Here is a 19,426-nt window from a genome sequence, read left to right as displayed (position 1 = left end):
TCCTTTCTTTCTCTTTCTTTCTCTTTCTTTCTTTCTTTCTCTTTCTTCCTTTCCTTTCCTTTCTTTCTTTCTTTTTTGATGGAGTCTTGCTCTGTTGCCCAGGCTGGAGTGCAGTGGCACGATCTTGGCTCACTGCAACCTCCACCTCCTGGGTTCAAGCAATTCTCATGCCTCAGCCTCCCAAATAGCAGGGATTACAAGTGTGTGCCACCATGCCCAGCTAATTTTTGTATTTTTTAGTAGAGATGCGGTTTTGCCATGTTGGCCAGGCTGGTCTCAAACTCCTGACCTGAAGTGATCCACCCGCCTCAGCCTCCCAAAGTGCTGGGATGACAGGCGTGAGCCACCGTGCCCGGCCCCTGTTGTGTTTTCATTCTCGGTTGGTTCTTGGCTCCCCTACAGAAGGCAGAAAGGGCACATCTCAGAGACCCAAGTAACAGATGGAAGAAAGGAGACTTAGACAAGGCAAAGACCTTTCCACAAGGCACATCCAGGCCAGGCCCAGAAGGGAAGTGGTGTGGGGTCATCAGATCACTTCTTTCCCACAGGATGCCCTGCCTGAGCTTTCCATGTTTGGTTACTTGGAGGGAAGTGGGGGCCGGGGGTGAGGGTAGGGGTAGTGCCAGAAAAGCTCTGGGGCCTGGCTGCTCTCTGCTGATGGACCTCCGGGCAAAAAGTGAATTGGGGCTTAGGTCCTACTTTGGGCTGTTCCTGTGTGACCTTGGACTATCACATATCCCCTCTGGGCCTTGGTTTTTCTATCTGTGTAATGAAAGATTTGGATTAATAAAGTGGTTTCCAAACCTATCAGCAAATCTGAACCACTAAGGGAGGTTGTTAAAATACAGCTCTCTGGGCCCACGGGAAGCATGGAATCTCTGGAAGAGGGTTCAGGAATCTGTGTTTAACCAACTTCCCAGGTGATTCAGATGCATTTAATCTCTGAGTTGATATCTGGGCAGGCAGGGCTGGGTGGTCAGAAAGGAGGTGGGTGGGAGAAGCCAGACTTGGTGGTGGTGGGATGTGGGGGACGCTTTGCAGGGGAGCAGGGGAAGCATAGTCCTTGCCTTTAAGAAAGGCTGGGGTGTTGTCTCTTAACTAGGTGACCTTGGACAAGTTACTTAACCTCTCAGTTTTTGTTTCCTCATCTATAAAAAGTGGGGGTAATAATTCTTTGAAAGGGCTGTTGAGAGGATTAAATTTCATGATCGATACAATAGATTCTGGTTTCCCTCTCCAACCACGTGTCTCAAATGTCAGGCGGGCCCAGTCTTGGCCCAGGCCTGCCCTGAAGTCCTGACGGAGTCTGGCCAACATTTCTGTACCCTAGAATCTCGGGGATCAGACGGTGAGTGATGGGGCCAGGGCAGGCTGGGGAGGGCCTTGGCAGAGGGAAGAAGGAGAGGAACATTAGAGAGGGAAGGGATGGAGGTGGAGGAGGGCAGAGGGTTGTCTAGGAGCTGAAATATGGCTCCTTCTTTCCGGAATGTGCCTCTTAATCAACTTAATGGGCCTCTGGCGGAGCAGGGTCCTAGGAAGGTAGGAGAAATGGAGGTGGAAGCTGAGGTTGCTGTTGCTGGGGTGTGGGTAGGAGGTGGGCTGGGCTGGGCTCAGCTGGCTGAGGGTGCTAGTGGAAGTCTGGAGGCTGTGTTGGTGGTTGGGACCTTCACTCTTTTCCCTCCTAAACATCTACCCAGCCAAAGACGTGGCCTCTCCTGGATTTGGCAGGGGAAAGAAGAATTCCTGTGGGGAACTGGAGCATCTGGCCCCTGACTTCTGATTTCTCCCAAATCTTCCTTAGGGAGGCTGTGGGAGCTTGGGCAGTGCTGGGGCTGGGCAGGAGGGAAAGGGGAGAAGCCCAGCCTCTGGGGCAGGTCAGGGATCATGTCCACAGTGGTGGCACCCTGTGGTGGCTCTCTTTCAGATGCCATCAACTGATGGGGCTCTGGAAATCTGGCAGGTGGCAGCTTTGATTCTCTGCCTGGAGTATTAGTGCCAGCTCCATGAGCGGAGAAGCCTTCTGCCTCAGGGGTGCAAAAGTTGAAAAGTGGCCGACCCAGTTCCCCCTACCCATTCTCCTTTCTCTGCCCTGGACTGACTCAGGAGCTCATGGGAAGGTAGCCTGGCGGAGTGGGTCTCCTGGGGCCGATTCACTCTTCCAGCAGTTGACATCTCACAAGTTGCTTCATTCTAAGCCTCAACCTCCCCGTCTGTAAAATGGGGATCCTGACACCTTCACAGCAGTGAGGGAGAAATGTGATTGAATGGGTGGCAGGCCCAGTGCAAGGCAGGTGTACATGGAAGTGGACCCTGACCCTCAGTCCTCCAGAGATGATGACGGAGTCTCAGAGCAGCCAAGGCAGAGTGGGCAGGTGCCTGGGTGGGGGCAGGATGAAAAAGGGGTGGAAGCAAGGAGACTGAGCTTTTCTCAGGATCCCAAAGAAAGCTGGGTGAGGGGAGCTGAGGGGTGCAGTTGCCTCTGTGGCTGGGCAGTGTCTCTGCTCTCAGGGGCTACACAGGGATGGCTCCAAGGGCCTTACCCATGTGTAGGAGCTCAGGAATGCCACAGAGAGGGTGATTTGCATATGTTTTACATATGTTTTGCATATGACAATCAGCCTCAAAGTCTGTTTTCAGGCAGCCTTGAAACAAGCAGAAATCTCACTCTGCCTGATCTGTTTGTCACGGCTTGAAGGGTGCCTGGGCCAGCCCTGTTGGAGTACAAAGGCCAAAGGGGTGGGGGAATTTTCCCCAAAGCCACACAGTGGATGAAGAGTGGGATGAAAATAAAAATTGCGTCTCTGGTTCCTGGTCCTATAGGCATTTTCTGTCACATAATAATAATAATAACCATGATAATGACTACAATGGTGATAGTGATGATAAAAATAGTAATACTAGTCAGTACTTACCAGGCATTTACAATATGCTGAACACAGCTGTAACACAACTCACTCAATCCTCACACTAACCCTATGGGGTAGGTGTTGCTATTATTCTTATTTGACTCAGGAGGCCACCCAAAAACAGAGGTTAGGTGACTTGCGCAAGGGCACAGAGCTGGACATGGCACAGCCAGAATTCAGACCTGGGCAGTGTGGCCCCGAGGCCATGCTCTTTTCCACCACACCTTGCACTGCAAGTTCATAAAGGAGCAAATCAAGGGTCACTGCCTGCCACAGAGTCTGGCCCTAGCCCTCCACTCTCCAAGGCCCCTCTCCTCTAGATCCTTTAGCACTGACCTCTGAGTGGGGATGGGAGGGACAGGGTCCCTCGTCTGGGGTTTCTGTCCAGAGATGATTAAAAGTTGATTGCCTTGAGAGCATTTTTTGTCTCCAGGGTGTCAAGCCCAGAACAGCCAAGGAGACAATTGCTGCAGGAGTTGCATTTGTTAATCTCGTATTTGTTCATTTATTTTATTTTCCATTCTCAGAATTAGGATTAGCCTCTTGAACTCAATATGCAAATATATGCAAAGTGAGATGAACAGGCATCTTTAAAACCTTGGCCTGTCTTTTCCCTCCTTGCATTAGAGAAATTGCAGCTCTCCCTGGCCAGTGGGTGGAGGGTGGGGGTGTGGGCAGATGTAGGGGAGGGGTCCTTTGTCACCTGCCATCCACCAGCTCTTCCATCCCTCCCAGGGATCCTCTGGAGTGGATGGTGTTACTATCATCTCCATTTTACTTACTAGGCCAGTGAAGCTCAGATGAGTGGAGTGACATGCTCAAGATCACATAGGAAGGTGAAAGTGGAGCTCAGACATGGGTCCTTTTCACTCCAAATCCTGCTTTCCTCACCCTGCCCTGCATGCATGCCTTCTTCCTGCCCACAGCCTCACCACTGATTTCCCTCTCTGGCTCTTGTGCCATGGGGGAACTGCAGTGTAGGTGGCCTGGCAGGGGCTGAACTGAGCCTGTGGATGGATGGGCTTTTGAGTTATCTATCCCCACACTGGTCTCCACCCACCCTCACCTCAGCAGCCCCTTCCTGTGGGTTGGCCCCAGCCCTGTGGCCAGGTGATGGAGAGGAACCCTGAGTACACCTCTCTTGCTCCTCCTGTCCTCCCTACAGGGCCCAGTGGACTGAGTTATTGTTTGCCAGGTGTTTAGAGCTCTCTTGGATTAGAGGCCTTGGCCTAATTGCTAGAAAAGCCTCCCTTGGCTCCCTAGGAAGCAAAACCTGACAGATTTCCCAGCATCAGTCATGCTGCTAGAGAGGGAAATGGAGATAAAGAGAGAGAGTGGGGTTAGGAGCAGGACTTAGGTCTCTAGAAAAAAGGATTCCTCTTCCTTCTTCACCTCTCTGCCTCTCCTCCTGCCCATCTTCTCCATCTCTTAGTCTACTGGGAACACCTGATTGAAAGCTAATATGCTGAAGAATGAGAAAAGAGCAGCAGAAAGGCCTTAGGAAGTGGAGTGGAGCAGGTTGGGTTGGGGTGAGATCTGAGAGCTGGATGGGGTGGAGTGGGCATGAAAATGTGTGTGAGGATGGAGTAGGATGCCCTGGGAAGAGTGAGAAGAGACAGAGCATCAGAGAGTCTGAAGAGGAGCCTATGGAACAAAAAATGAATATTATCGTTATTGAGACAGAGTCTCACTCTGTCACCCAGGCTGGAGTGCAGTGGAACAATCTCTGCTCACTGCAACCTCCACCTCCTGGGTTCAAGCGATCTTCCCACCTCAGCCTCCCGAGTAGCTGGAACTACAGGAATAGGACACCATGCCTGGCTAATTTTTGTATTTTTGTAGGGGCAGGGTTTCGCCATGTTGCCCAGGCTGGTCTGGAACTCCTAGGCTCAAGAGATTCCCCTGCTTCAGCCTCCCAGAGTGCTGAGATTACAGGCATGGGCCACCGACCCTGGCCAGGAATACTATTTTTGAAAAAGGTTGTAAGGGGCAATGCTAAGGACATGTTTCTGTAATCTCTAGATCCATCCCAATAGGTTTTTGCAGGATCTGAACTCTGAGATTGGAATATCTTGAAGCCCATGCCCCTGTCTCCTTGTCAGGATGGCCCTCTCCTCTGTACTCAGAGACCAGAGGAGTCGGGAGGACAGAGGACAGGGAGAGGAGTCACACAGAAAGACCACAGCTGCAGCCCTTGAATTTCCCACCTGGTTCCTGAAAGCAGAGTGTGTTCAAGGCTACAGCCTGTTGCTTGGGGAAATATGCTGAGGCGGAAAGCTGGGCTGCAGCCCGGTGTTGGGGGAGAGTTATCCACCATCTGTTCCGTAGAGAAACAGATACCACTGGCACAGCCAAGTCAAACAGCCTAGATGGAAAGAGGTTCCCCTAGAACCCGAGCAGCATCAGCCAGCTTGCCGGCAGGCTTGTCAATGAGCAGTCACGGGCTCCTAAGCAGGGGAACCACAAACAGCCCTCCTCAGGGCAAGTGGGTGCCACCAGGCTACTCCATGACACTTTTCTTTCAGTCTCCTTCCCTTCACCAAATTATTCTCCATCATTAGGTTTTATTGGGAAAGAGTGGGAGGGAATTTGACAAATAAATAAAAATTTTAAAGACAAATAAATAAGGGAGCAGGCCACTCTTTTCCTCTTTAATTTTTTAAAGGAAAAATTAATTTTCCTTTGCCTAAGTACCTGTCACCTTAAATTAATGTCTCTAAGAGCAAAAATGACAGAGAAGTTGGGTCATAAGGCAAATTTTAATTAGAGGCTCAGGTGTCCTTTACTAATAAGATGTTACATCTATTTCATTCTGTTCTTGCCTCCCTACTGCCAGGACATCTTTGCAATGCAACCAGAAGCCCTTGGGGAACCAAGCAGATGGGGGCTTAGAGAGATGGGGTTGGAATGATGAAGGGAATGGTGGATTTTTTTTCTTCTCGTGCAGGTGCTGGGGCAGGGCAAGGGGAGAGAGAGTTGGGAGAGATGTTCCTGTTTTCTCCAGGAAGGAGGTCCACCCTAGGGCCGGAGCCAGCTTCCTCTCTCTGTTCTTGGCATCATTGCTGCATCAGGGGTGAGCTCCCAGATCACCCAAGACCAATGTGTGAGTATGTGAGTGTGTGTATGAGTGTGAGTGTGTGAGCACTCGTGCACAGATATAGCACTATAGCAGAGATAATGGCGGTTAAGAAGTTCTGATGCCAGACTGCTCAAAATTCACATTTGGGCTCTAATTATGTGTCCTTGGACTAGTGACTTAACTTCTCTGTGCCTTGGTTTCCTTACCTGAAAAAATAGGGATAATACATACTTACTTCCTACAGGTGTTAGAAGGGTTCAACCTGATAAATGCAGCCCTATATAACAGGGCTGGTGACAGTGAGCCCTCGGCTAGATGCATGCGTGCCCACTTGCCAGTGAGAGTGTGTGTGGGTATGCGTGTGTGCACTGTGGGCATGCTTCGGTGGAAAGAACACTAGATTTGGAATCAGAAAACATGGATTTGAGCCACACTTCTGCCACTTCCAGCCTGGGTGACATTGACAGGCCACCTTACTCCTCTGGGCCTTTTTAGATCTGCCATCTGCCAGTGGGCTTGGGGATGAGACCCAGGCTTCTGAAGGTCCTCTCTGGGTGGGACTAAGACTCAGATGGGACATGCAGCCCCTCCTGCAAGCACTGGACACAGGTGAGGAGGCCTGCCTGTGCATACCCACCTACTTACCTGGGAAAAAAACATTCATGTCAGGCTTGCAGCTTATGATGTGCCTCCAAGCAGGCAGGTGCATGCACCTGTGTGTGTGAATGTGGTCAGGGAGAGGATCTGAAAGAGGCTTCCTCAATGTCCCACAAGGCCCTCCTCTATGCTCCTCTCAATCAAATCTTTCTCTGGCCTGCAAGTGGACATTATTTACCCCAGGCCCCTACAGGCCACTCTTGTAGACCACAGAGCTCAGTGGCCCCTCCAAGGGCCTGGCGGTCAGAGAAAGTGACAGATATAAGATTTAACATGTTGTCCTCTGTCTCTGCTCCCATCAAATGATGCTCAGGCTAAAGATCAGGACATGATCCAGCAGGAGCGTCTCTTACCCTGTCATGGGAACCCAGGCTTGGGGGACCCCCGGGCCTCTCCTAAAAACATGATTTCCCTGGTTTCTGGCTTTTAATTTCCTTTAGAGTTTGGAGAACACATTTACTGTGAGTCTCATCTTGGATATTTTTGCATCCCCGGCAATGTTTGGAGAAGCAGGTGGAAAGGAGAAAGATGGAAAGGGTCTGTGAATGAGGACAAGAGGGAGAATCATGCATGAAAAGTGCCTACTCTGTTCTAGGCACTGTGCACAGTACTTTAAATGCCCTGACCCACTTCATCCTTTAACGACCCAGAGATACCATCATTAACACTTTTACAGGCAGGAACATTGAGGTTAGGTAATTTACCTAAGGCCACATAGCTAGCAAGCTGATGCTTAAGTCAGCTGTGTCTGAGGTTTAATTCTGTCTTCTGCAGGTAATTGTGTGGGCTGCTGACAGGGCCCTGGAGAGTGTCAGAAAGCTCACAGTCTCTGCAGGAGAGAGCAGCTTTCCCTCTCTGGGCCTCCATCTCCTCCAGTGCAGTGAATCAAATGAGCACCAGCAACATCTCCTGAGATAGGGTTTGGAGGGCTCCCTGGAGAACAGAAATAGTGCAGGGGTTTTGAGGGACTGGTGTGCCAGCCAGGGCCAAGTCAAAGCTGTCACTCACCCTGACTCATTAGCCCTAAGTTCGTCTTTGGGGCACGAGGTACAAGCTGAGGGCAGAGCCATATCCAGGACCATTACTCACCACGGCAACACCTCTGCTGCCTGTTGCCACACACTGGTGCTGGACCCAGCTTCCGTGGAAAGGAATGGAAATTGCACTCATTTTCCAGGAACAAAGGGCCAGCTTGCTGACCTTGCCTGTCTCCTCCCACTCTCGCTCTGTTCCCTGCCTCTGCTTGGTTGCACGAGAACTTTGCTAACCTTCAGAGACCTGGAGGGGACCCAAGAACTCTTGTTATTAACCCCTCCTTCCTCACCCACTCTGGAGGGGAGTTGGGCATATAGATGGGGCAGGAAAAAGTGCTGCACAGGCTGTGGGGGAAAACAAAAGAGCTGGGGAAGGTCAAGAAGGAGCTGCAGATAGACTGCTGTTGAGAGGAATCAGAGTAGGGGAAAAAATTCACTCCTTTGACCATCTGTTACATATGATGCACTTCCACACACGTTATCTCATTAAATCCTCACAATAGCCTATCCTCACCCCCATTTTAAACACTGAGGAAACAGGTCTAGAGAGGTTAAGTGACTTTGCCAAGAACACAGAGCATTTCAGGTGGCAGGGTCAAGATTTGGACACCAGTCATGTCTGATTTCAGAGCCCTTTCTACTTTACCATGGTGCCACTTTCTTGACCACAGTTGGGAGTTCTCAGTTTCAGAGACGAACATCAATGCTAAATTGCTTTGTGAATCCCTCTGAGCCTATATTTATCCATCTGTAAAATGAGAAGATGAAACGAGATGATTTCTAAAGTCCCTTTTAGTACTGGCTTTCCATGCTTAAGACGTGAGTGTTCAACCCCATTAAAAAGCGGCCAAAGGACATGAACAGAGTTCTCAAAAGAAGACATTCATGTGGCCAACAAACATATGAAAAAAAGCTCAATATCACTGATCATCAGAGAAATGCAAATCAAAATCACAATGAGATACCATCTCATACCAGTCAGAATGGCTATTATTAAAAAGTCAAGAAACAACAGATACTGGTGAGGTTGCCAAGCAAAAGGAATGCTTTTACACTGTTAGTGGGAGTGTAAATTAGTACAACCATTGTGGAAGACAGTGTGGTGATTTCTCAAAGATCTAGAAGCAGAAATCCCACTAGACCCAGCAATCCCATTACTGGATATATACCCAAAGGAATATAAATGATTCTATTATAAAGATACATGCACGCACATATTCATTGTAGCACTATCCACAATAGCAAAGACATGGAATCGACCCAAGTGCCCATCAATGATAGACTGGATAAAGAAAATGTGGTACACACACACCATGGAATACTATGCAGTCATAAAAAGGAATGAGATTATTATGTCCTTTGCAGGGACATGGATGGAGCTGGAAGCCATTATCCTCAGCAAACTAACACTGGAACAGAAAACGAAACACCACATGTTCTCATAAGTGGGAGCTGAACAATGAGAACACATGGACACATGGGGGAATACAACACACAGTGGGGCCTGTCAGAGGGTCAAGGGGAGGAAGATCATCAGAAAGAATAGCTAATGGATGCTGGGCTTAATACCTAGGTGATGGGATGATCTGTGCAGCAAACCATGGCACACATCTACCTATGTAACAAACCCGCACATCCTGCACATGTACTTCAGAACTTTAAAGTTGAAGAAAAAAAAGAGTTGAGAGTTTGGAGACTTTCCCAAACCCAAAGGTGAGAAACTTGAATGGCTTGGAAAGATATCAAGGCATTCAGCCTGATCTTTGTTATCAGTGAACTAGGGAGGAGACTTTCTGCCTCTCAAGGCTGTGCCATTGCCACCTTCAGGCACCTTGCATACTTTGGCTATTGGTTCTGGCTCTGCAGACAAGTAACTGCCTTCATGAGGGGAGTAAAGGGACAGTCCAGCCTCAGGATTCCAGCAAGCAAGGAAATCTGAATAATTGTGTCTCTGGGGCACAATAACTTCTGTTTCCTTGCCCCCTCCCTTCAAGCCACAGACTCCAATTAGCAGCTTAGCACCAAAGTTTGAGACACTGAATAATGGAGATGTTTCTGAAGCTGAGATGAGGAGGGTGGGAGGTAGGATGTGAACTTGTAAAAATGTAGTGAGAGAGATTTCAGATTCCTAGATGCTGCACTTTCTTCACGCTTTAAGGAAGGTGTCTGGTTCCTGAAAGGACTCCTGGTCTCAGTATAATTTTCTTATAATTGCTCCATTTTTCTGAGCTATCATCCCAAGCATTGTGGAGTGAGAGGAAGAGACAGGGTTCTGCCTGCTGGAGGAGACCCCATTCTCATCTTAGGGGAAGTGTGAACCTGATGAGGGAAGCGTGGCTCCCAGTAAGAAGGAGCACCAACCTGGCAAGATATTGTGGCTATCTCCCTTATGGAATTCTTTGGCTGGTGGGGCAGATATTATCCTGGTTTCTGTTGGTGGGGTGCTAGTCCAAAGGAGTTAGGGGAGCTGGACATAAAGTTCAGATGCAGAAAGATGACTAAAAAAGAGTATTCAACTGGATCCTAGAGGGAAGGGGGTGGTCCCTAAACTCAGGTGGCCTTTGTCTTGGAGAGAGGTGAGTCAAGCCCCTCACTCTCCAGGAGCACAGTAATAAAGGAGATCATAGTTGGGAAAAGTGTGGTGTGTATGTGTTTGTGTGTGTGTGTGTGCCTGTATGTGTCTGTGTGTGTGTCTGTGTGTGTGTGTGTGTGTGTGTGTGTGTGTGTGATTCCATGCCTAAGAAAGGAGATCTTATTCTAAATTTGTTCAACAGAGAATGTAACAAGGAAACCTTGAGACAAAGATTCTCTTGTTCTGTTCTTTGTCTTTTGGGACAGAAACACTCAAATTGGGAACAAATATATAAATATTATGTCTCACTCTACAGAGTTGAAGTTGCTTTTGCACTTTCTTGAGTTATGAGAAAATGAGTGAACCCACCTGGTCACTGCATGACTCCAGAATAATTCTTTCCCCTTCTCTAGGCCCTAGCTTTCTATCTTCAAAATAAATGATTGGATTTAGAAAACCTCTCAGGTCTTTTCCAGTTTCTGACATTCTAGTTTTTGTTTTTCTGCCATTCTGCTCAACCACTTTCCCCTTCTCCCGGCTGTCAGGAGCTGTCCACGGTTCTGAAGAGCTTGGGCCCAGAGAGAATCAACCATATTAGATCTGGCCCAATTACAGTTTCACTTTTTTTCCCCATTTGTCAGTTGTCATGGTTTTTAAAATTTTAACTTTATTTATTTTTAAATTGACAAGTAAAAGTTGCATATATTTATGGTAAACCACATGATGTTTTGAAGTTTTGAGCATGCATGTGGTAAGTCTATTATCAGAGCTGTGGGTGACATAGCCAAAATTTAAGATGGAAACTCTGCCTCCAAGCAGCTTGTGCAAGTCGGAATACACATATAGTAGGATCATGACTAAAGGAGATTAGAGGACATTTAGTCCAGCCCTATCACTTTATTGTGATATTTACCCCCTGGTTGCACTGATCAGGACTGCCATTGATGCCTGTTTTCCCAAAATTTCCTGTGTCTATGGCAGAGGGGTCATGAAGAGGAATTGTGGGGAACTGGAAAAGACAGGGAGCAAGTTATTTAGTCATATGCTCCTCCTTCTTCTTTATGGGATGAGTGTGAGTGTGATTCCATTGGGCTGGCAATGGTCCTCTTATCACCAGCTGATCTCTATGACCTCAAGTTTTCCCTCAGATATCTTTTTTTTAAAAAAAATACAGAGTCTTACTCTGTCACTCAGGCTGGAGTCCAGTGGTGCAATCATAGTTCACTGCAGCCTTGACTTCCCTGGGCTTTGGTGATACTCCTACCTCAGACTCCTTATCTGGGACCACAGGCACACGCCACCACACCTGGCTATTTTTTGTATTTTTGATAGAGACAGAGGTTCACTATGTTACCCAGGCTGGCCTTGAACTTCTGGGCTTGAGTGATACACCTGCCTCGGCCTCCCAGAGTTATGGAATTACAGGCATGTGCCACCACACCTGGCCAGATATCTTAACAAGAGAATTGACCTGAAAAGTCTTACCTTTCCCCTCTATTCCTGGATTTAGAGCAGACAAGGGGGTTGGGCTTCAGTAACTTGAAGTTCAAGTGGCTTTCGCCTTCTTGGATTTCTGAGATGGTGTTCAAAGTCTCAATGAATAGTTGAGAAAAATAAGACACAGAAGGGAGGGTGGAGGAGAATCTATCATCTATTGAGTCTTCACCATGCTTTGGGTGTTTTACATTTATTATTTCATTTAGTCCTCCTAAGATCCCTGTGAAGAAAGATGTCTTAATTTCTTTGTGCTGCCATAATAAAATACTATGGATTGGGTGATCTATATGGAACATAAATATATTCCTTACAGTTCTGGAGGCTGGGAAGTCCAAGAACAAGGCATTGGCAGGTTCAGTGTTTAGTGAGTATCTGCTCTCTGCTTCCAAGAAGGTATCTTGAATGCTGCATCATCTGGAGGGGAGGAATACTGTGTGCCCACATAACAGAAGGTTGGAGGGAAAAAGAGAGTGAGATAATTTCCTTTGTCAACCCCTTTTCTAAGGGCACTAATCCATTCATGTGGGCATAGCTCACATAACCTAAACATCTCCCAACACGCTTCACCTCCCAACACTATTGCATTGGGAATTGAGTTTCCAACACATGAATTTTGGAAGGGGACAAAAACATTCAAACCATAGCAAAGGATTATTGTTGTTATCAGCTTGATAGATATGGAAGCAGAGGTACAGAGAGATTAACTGCTTGGCCCAGACTCACCAGGTAGCAGGTGACATACACTTCTCTCACTCCAAAATGCATACAGGTCCAGGAGTAGGAAGAAAATGGTCCTAAAATAATCTCATATTGAGTTCTTCCAAATTTCCTGTCTTTCCTTATCTGCAGCCCCTGTGTTTGTTATAGCAGGTAAAATACCAGATTTCTTCTTAGGATATGTCCATTACCCTTTCTTCTCTGGAGAGTGGAGCTGGGATGGAGCTTCTCCCTTTTTATTCTTGCCACCTACTTCTTAAATATGTCTCTTGGGAGAGTTTTTGTCATGCTAAGTGACTTTACAAAATTAGAATGGTTCAAACAACGTGTTCTGCTCCACAAGGGTTGTTTGGTGGCTCCCTAGAATAGTAAATCTGCAGGTGGGGAGGCGTCCTGCTGGGACCAACTTTACTCACCTAGTAGCTCCTGCTGGTGCTATCCTCTTTCCACTTGTCACCTCTACACTGTGTGCTGAGATTATGTGACTAGCAATGGTGTTTTAGGGAGAGGATCACCTAAAATGCCCAAGGGAAAATACTTTCTTGTAAATGTTGGAAATGTGATAGAATTGTAAACATTACTTGAAACCCATTGCAGCAATTGCAAAACACATGTCATGATTTTGTTTATTCTGCAGCAGTGTAAAAATGCTAAACTGTCATCAGAAAAGGAAATATAATCAAAAGAAGGTTGGACAGGATTCTTCAGAATCCTAGGGTTCGGAGAAACAATCAGGACCTAGTTTGCAAGCATGAGTCAGCACCACGGACAGCGATGGAGCTTGTCGCACACCCCCCTCCCTTGGCTCCTGCTTAATGATGCTGTGCCCTACGGCTGGGGTCAGGTCCTCCAAATGGCAGACCTCCTAATCCTGGCCTGTTTGCCTGACCCCTTCCTTCCCTTTGCCCCTGCCAGGACATCTCCTGGGGCCGTGAACAGCTGGCACTGCCCTGGCACATTTACAGGTCGAACTTGCCACTTTCAAATCTCAGGCCTCCGACATGGAGGGCATCTGGGCTGTTCAGGCCTCCTCCCCACGGGGTAGGTGACCTTCTTCTTTGATGGAGGAGCAGGTGGGTTGATTTGGCTCTAGCGAAGACTTTTTTCTGTGACAGGTTGCCTAGAGCCATTGGGCAGAAGCCCTCTCCCTTCCCCCACACCCAGGAGACTCTGGCTACAGGGTAGAAGGAGAAAAATTAAAACTAAGGCTTATTATGGAATTAGGGCCATAAAACCACAGGCTACAGCACGCAACAGCTACAGCCATAAACCTAGAGCCCATTCAATCATGGAATAGGTACTGTTACACATTAAGTAGGAACATTTATGTACAGGTAGCAGAGAATAACTCCTGACCTTGTGTTTGTGGTATTAACTGGCTCTTTATGCAGCATTTGTGGCTGCTTAATTATGGTGGATTAACAAAGAGGTCTGGGACAGAGAAGGTCAGTGTACATAAAACTGTGGCCAAGGTTGAATTTCATGACCAAGGAAGTAAGTCAGTTTGTCCATGCTTCTGCCTCCAAGAATGATGGTGCCAGTATCTAGCTCAGACTGGTGGTGCTTACATGGGGATTTAGGAAGCATGATGTTTTGAAGTATTCCTTGGGTTTTCCTTTCCTATCCCCCCAGAAAATCTTGATTCAGTAAGTCATGGTCACTGTTAGCATTCAGAACTCAGCTCTGAGCCCAGTCTTGAAGTTTAGGCTCCTTCCTTCCAATCTGCTCATGGCTTCTAGGGCCTCCCCTGATCCATTCAGCACATAAGACAGAGACTGATTTATGGGGTAAACCTCCTGCTGCTCCCTACTTCTGGAAAAGGCAATAAGCTGCATTCTAATGACACATTCAACTCTCTAAATTCAACAAATATTTGCCCCACACAGTTTTGCTGAGCAGCTATGGTATGTGAGGCTCTGGACACAAGGGGTGTAAAGTGAATTTGACACAATCCCTTCCCTCAAAGAGTTTCTAATCTGGTGCGGGACCTGTAAAGGTAACAAATTGCAATATAGTGCTCTAGATGTAGTAACAAAACCACGGTTATTATCATTATATGAGGGTTAATGAATGCATTACCTGTGGCCAAAATACTTTAGAGGCTGAGATGTGCTCACCTCCCCCAAAGAGGCTTAGCAGAGGTTAGTGTATATTGAAACCCGCTTTGTGAAGAGCACATGTCTGTGATTCCATGTCAGAGGGTCGGATACGCTCCTACTTGCTTCACAACTGGAACAACTTCTCTCCCCTTTTCTATCTCCACCCCTAGCTTCCTGACCCCAAGGTTAACTCCTTTCTGTAATTATACCCATCATCCCTGGCCCAATTTCCAAACTCCTTCTGAGAAGTGAGCACCCCCAGGTCTAGAGCTCTTCTTCCCCACAGTAATCGGATAACATATAATGAAAGGCTACTGCAGTCTTGTTTTATTTGTGACTCAGGGCTATCTGTGGCTTCCCTCTATTCCTCTATGTTCCATTGCTCCATTTAATTGAGAGTTAACCATTTATGCAAGGAACAAAAGCATCCTGGGAAGGATAAGATGATCATCAGCTAGAAAACTCTAGGCAGTTTTTCTGAAGGGAGTGTCTGACAGAGGGTTTTGAAAGATGTAAATATATGCAATTAGCCTGGTTTCACCTGTAGGAGCATTGTAGGAGCTGGAGGATGGTGTAAAGTATGCAACTACTTTGTCCTGTTCCACCCGCCTCATGTCTATTCTTGGGTGGTACCTGGTTAGAATTGTGCACAAAAGACCCTGAGCATCTTTCACTGTCAGAAGGAACTGCAACCCAACACACTCTCGAGGCTGGCTCTTGTTCATGCTTTCCAGAGGCAGAAAATGCTGTACCTTTCCCAGTCCCCCCCAATTCCCAATGCACACACCTGTAAAATGCATTTCAGAGAGCTGTACTGACAAAAATAATATTAATATGTTCACAGAACCTTACAGTTCATGAGTTTTTGACTTGGTTCTAACCAAAGCCCTGTAGTATGGACAGGTTGAGCAATGATTGTTAGATTGATTTTATAGACAAGACACCTAAGCCTTAGACACACTCTTGTCCAGGGTCTGCCTTAGGTAGCAGAGATGGGACAAAACTTAGGACTCCTGACTACAAGGCAAGATACTTTGGCTTTACTGTACGTGAAGCTCCATGTCAGCTGAACCTCAGCTCCTACTGTGGCATCTGACTCTCATTTCTTTTCTTGGTCTTTGAGAGAATCCATAAGGGGAGAATCTCCACATGCTTTGAAGCTCCCTGGGTTTAGTCCATTTTCCTGAATAATAGCAACATCTAGCATTTATTAGACATCATTTGCAGGCATTATTCTAAATGCTGCACATACATACTTGTAGCCGTGTATATATGTAGCCATGTATATTTTACATGTATGCATATAACTCACACAACAACTCTATGAAATAGGTTGAAGACAGCTTTGTTAACCAACTTACCCAAAGTCCCATGGTTGGCAAATGGTGAACCACGTAGCCTGGCTCTGATGAAGAGCCCCTCCTTGAACAAACTTAAGTCAGGCTCCCCTGAGTCCTCTTCCCAATCAGGTCTTGACTTTTGGACTTTGGTTTTGTCTTTGCATTGCCTGATTTTAGCAAGAATCCTGCTAAGTCAGTTTAGCAAGATCCTCCCCCTTCAATATCTGAGCAAATTCCTCATTCTCTACCATTCTCCAGGTGATATCTGGTCATTCTGGCCTGCCTCAAGCAAAAATCTGGTTAGGTTAGTTTAGCCAGAAATCCCTCTTTCCCCTTGAAATGTCTACTTAGTGATTTTTCACCCATTGATCACCCCCTCTCCATCCCACTTTTTGGCTATAAATTCCCACTTTTTCATGTTGTATTGGAAGTTGAGCCCTATCTCACTCCTCTACTGCAAAACTCCATGGCAGTCATCCCTATACCAATTACAATAGCCTCGAATCAAGCCTGCCTTGATTAATGACAACAGTTATGACTAATTTCTTCTTTCACAGCTCTAAGGGCTATACCCTTAACCATAATGCCACACTACTTCTCCTGTGGAAGGAACACTGGAGGCTTAGGTTCAAGTCTTTATTCTGCATTTATTTGCAGTGTGACTTTGGATGAGTCACATAATGCCTCTGGGACTCAGTTTCCTTCATTGACAAGTACCAATGACAATAACTCACCTTTACAGGGTGCTTTGCAGTTTACAAAGTGCTTTGTCAGACATTGTTTTTTTATTTGCTTTTTTCTTTGTTTTGAGACAGAGTCTCACTCTGTCACTCAGGCTGGGGTGTCCTGGCACAATCTCAGCTCACTGCAACCTCTGCTTCCTAGGTTCAAGTGATTCTCCTGCCTCAGCCTCCCGAGTAACTGGGATTACAGGTGCTCACCACCACGCCCAGCTAATTTTTGTATTTTCAGTAGAGACAGGGTTTCACCATGTTGGCCAGGCTGGTCTCAAACTCCTGACCTCAAGTAATTCGCCTGCTTCAGCCTCCCAAAGTGCTGGGATTACAGGCATGAGCCATGGTGCCCGACCTTTTGATCCTTATTACTCAGTGAAGAAAATGACAATTTTGATTGCATATATGAGGAAACTCTGGGTTTCAGGGTCTGACCAAGGTCAAATAACTAGTATGTGCTGGAGTAAGATCTAGAATCCAGGCCTTTGGGGTCTCCTTGCCATGGAATATATAGGACTTAGACTAAATTCTCTCCAAGAGTCCTGCTATTCTCTATTCTCTCTGTGCTGGGAAATTAAGGAAGGGTGTAATAGTGAACTCTCAGTTTGGGGCCATCCCAAGCTGGTGGTACAGGTGTATATGGCACTCAGTTGGGCACATGATACTGTCCTTTGCAATCCCTCACCTGTCCCAAAGCTTAATGGTGGCCTCTCACAGACCATCTCCCTGGTAGAAGCTGGCTTTAGAAAATGGACATGAAACTGCGTTTTGACCTTCTCTTCTCCACTCTAAGCAGCCCCATCTCACTTGCCTTTCATCCTTTTCAGGTATCAATCCTGGGGATGGCCAGAAGCATCTCAGAGCTGAGGATCTGCCCCTAGAGAGGCAGAGGGAGAAAGGGCAAAAATATAAAATAAAGATTAGCAAAAGAATTACCCTGTGTGTTCCTCCCACCTCCCTCATCTCCCCGTGTAAATTACCCTATTATTCGTTTCCCTTAGGACTCCTGATCGTCCTTATTTCTTCTTTTGAGCTAAAGTCATTCATGCAGTAAATTAGTTCTTTGGTTCAAAATAGCTCTGATTGTAGCAGTTGCTGCCACCACCAGCAGCAACACCACAACCCCCGGACAGTTTCCAAAAAAAAAAAAAAAACAAACAAAAAAAAAAAAGGAGAAAAGAAAGAAAGGGGGAAAAAGCCCTCAACAACTCAACAACTCTCCCTTCCTCCCACTCTATCCACATGCACAGAAATACATGGGGTGCCCATTTCCTGGGAAATGATTTCTTCGAAAGGCAAGTACATGCTGAAAGGGAGTAAAGACAAAGTCGTAACCTAGAAACAACTCTGGCTGGGACAGGAAGAATTATAGTCACCGAGGCCGAAGGTCTGCAGTTTGAAAACTTCGACTCTGTTCTCTTCTCTCAGAAACTAGGTCTTGGTTCACCTTGGGTTCCTGGAGAAGCAGCATAACATAGAGGTTAAGAACCCAGGCCTTGATGTCGGATGCTGCAGGACTGAGTTCTGGGTTCTGCCACTTTCTCGCTGTGTGACCTTGGACAAGTATCTTAACATTCCTGAATCTATAATCTCTGACACATACCTGACTCCAGACTCACTCATATCCCCAGCTGCCTACTCTTGTATACCAGATGCTGCCTACCCAGCATCTTCTCTTAGACATCTTAAATTGAACTTAACCCATCCCTAAAGAAACTCTTGATATTCCCTCTTCTAACCACGCTTCTCCCACAGTCTTTCCCATCTCTGTAAGTGTCAACTCCATCCATCCTTTGCTCGGGCTAAAATTCTTCATGTCATCCTCAACACCTTTCCTTCTCACACACACTAGTTTTATTCTTTTAAAAAATCCTATTGTGTTTATTTACAAAACATGTTCAGAATCTGCCTACTTCTTACCACTTCCACTGCTGCATCCTGGGTGCATCCACCATCACCTCTCACCTGGTGATTTCATTAGCCTCCTAACTGATTTCTGCTTCTCTCCTTGTTCCCAAAGTGGTTCTATAAATACATAAGATAGTTCACATTTTACCTCTTCAAAACTTATCAATAACTTTTATCTTACTTAAGAATAAAATCCAAGGACTTACACAATCTACACCCCTTCCCCCAATGTGGCTATTGTTGTTATTCATTTTGCAGGTGCTGCCTATGAATAGTTGTTTGCTTTCTTATAGTTTTGGTCTTCTCTTAACATTGCAGAACAAATTATCCATTTGTGTGTGTGTGTGTGTGTGTGTGTGTGTGTGTGTGTGTGTTGGGGAAAGAGGTTTGAGATGGGTTTGGAGGGAAGTGGCACTAAGAACAGGTGAGCTCATTTTGTAGTGAGATCTCCACCAAGTCTTTAACAGCTCTGGTGGTGACAGATGTGTACCCAAAGCTGCCTCTCAAGGACTAATTTCACCTCTTTACTGTCTCTTCTCTACTCCTAATGGTATTCTCTCCTTTATCACCTATAGTTATGGGTCCCAAACTTTTTAGCTGGAAGCATAATTGAAGGAGCTTTTTTTTTGAACATGCTTGTTGCTGGTTCCCAACTTCAGAGATTCTGATTTATCAGGGATGTAGTGGTGTCTTTAACAAGTGACCCAGGTGAATGTGATGTGGGTGGTCAGTAGACCACACTTTGGTTAGGAGTACATAGCATGTATATCACCTCATAAAAGTACATATACTTTTATTATTTTTAAAGTACTTTAAAAGGTTAAATTTTTGTTAATTTTCAAAAAGGAAGGTTTGGAAGTAAAATACACACGTATCAATAAAA

Source organism: Pongo pygmaeus, chromosome 19 (assembly GCF_028885625.2).
Source record: "Pongo pygmaeus isolate AG05252 chromosome 19, NHGRI_mPonPyg2-v2.0_pri, whole genome shotgun sequence".
NCBI lineage: Eukaryota > Metazoa > Chordata > Mammalia > Primates > Hominidae > Pongo > Pongo pygmaeus.
Note: the sequence above shows the minus strand (reverse complement) of the source record.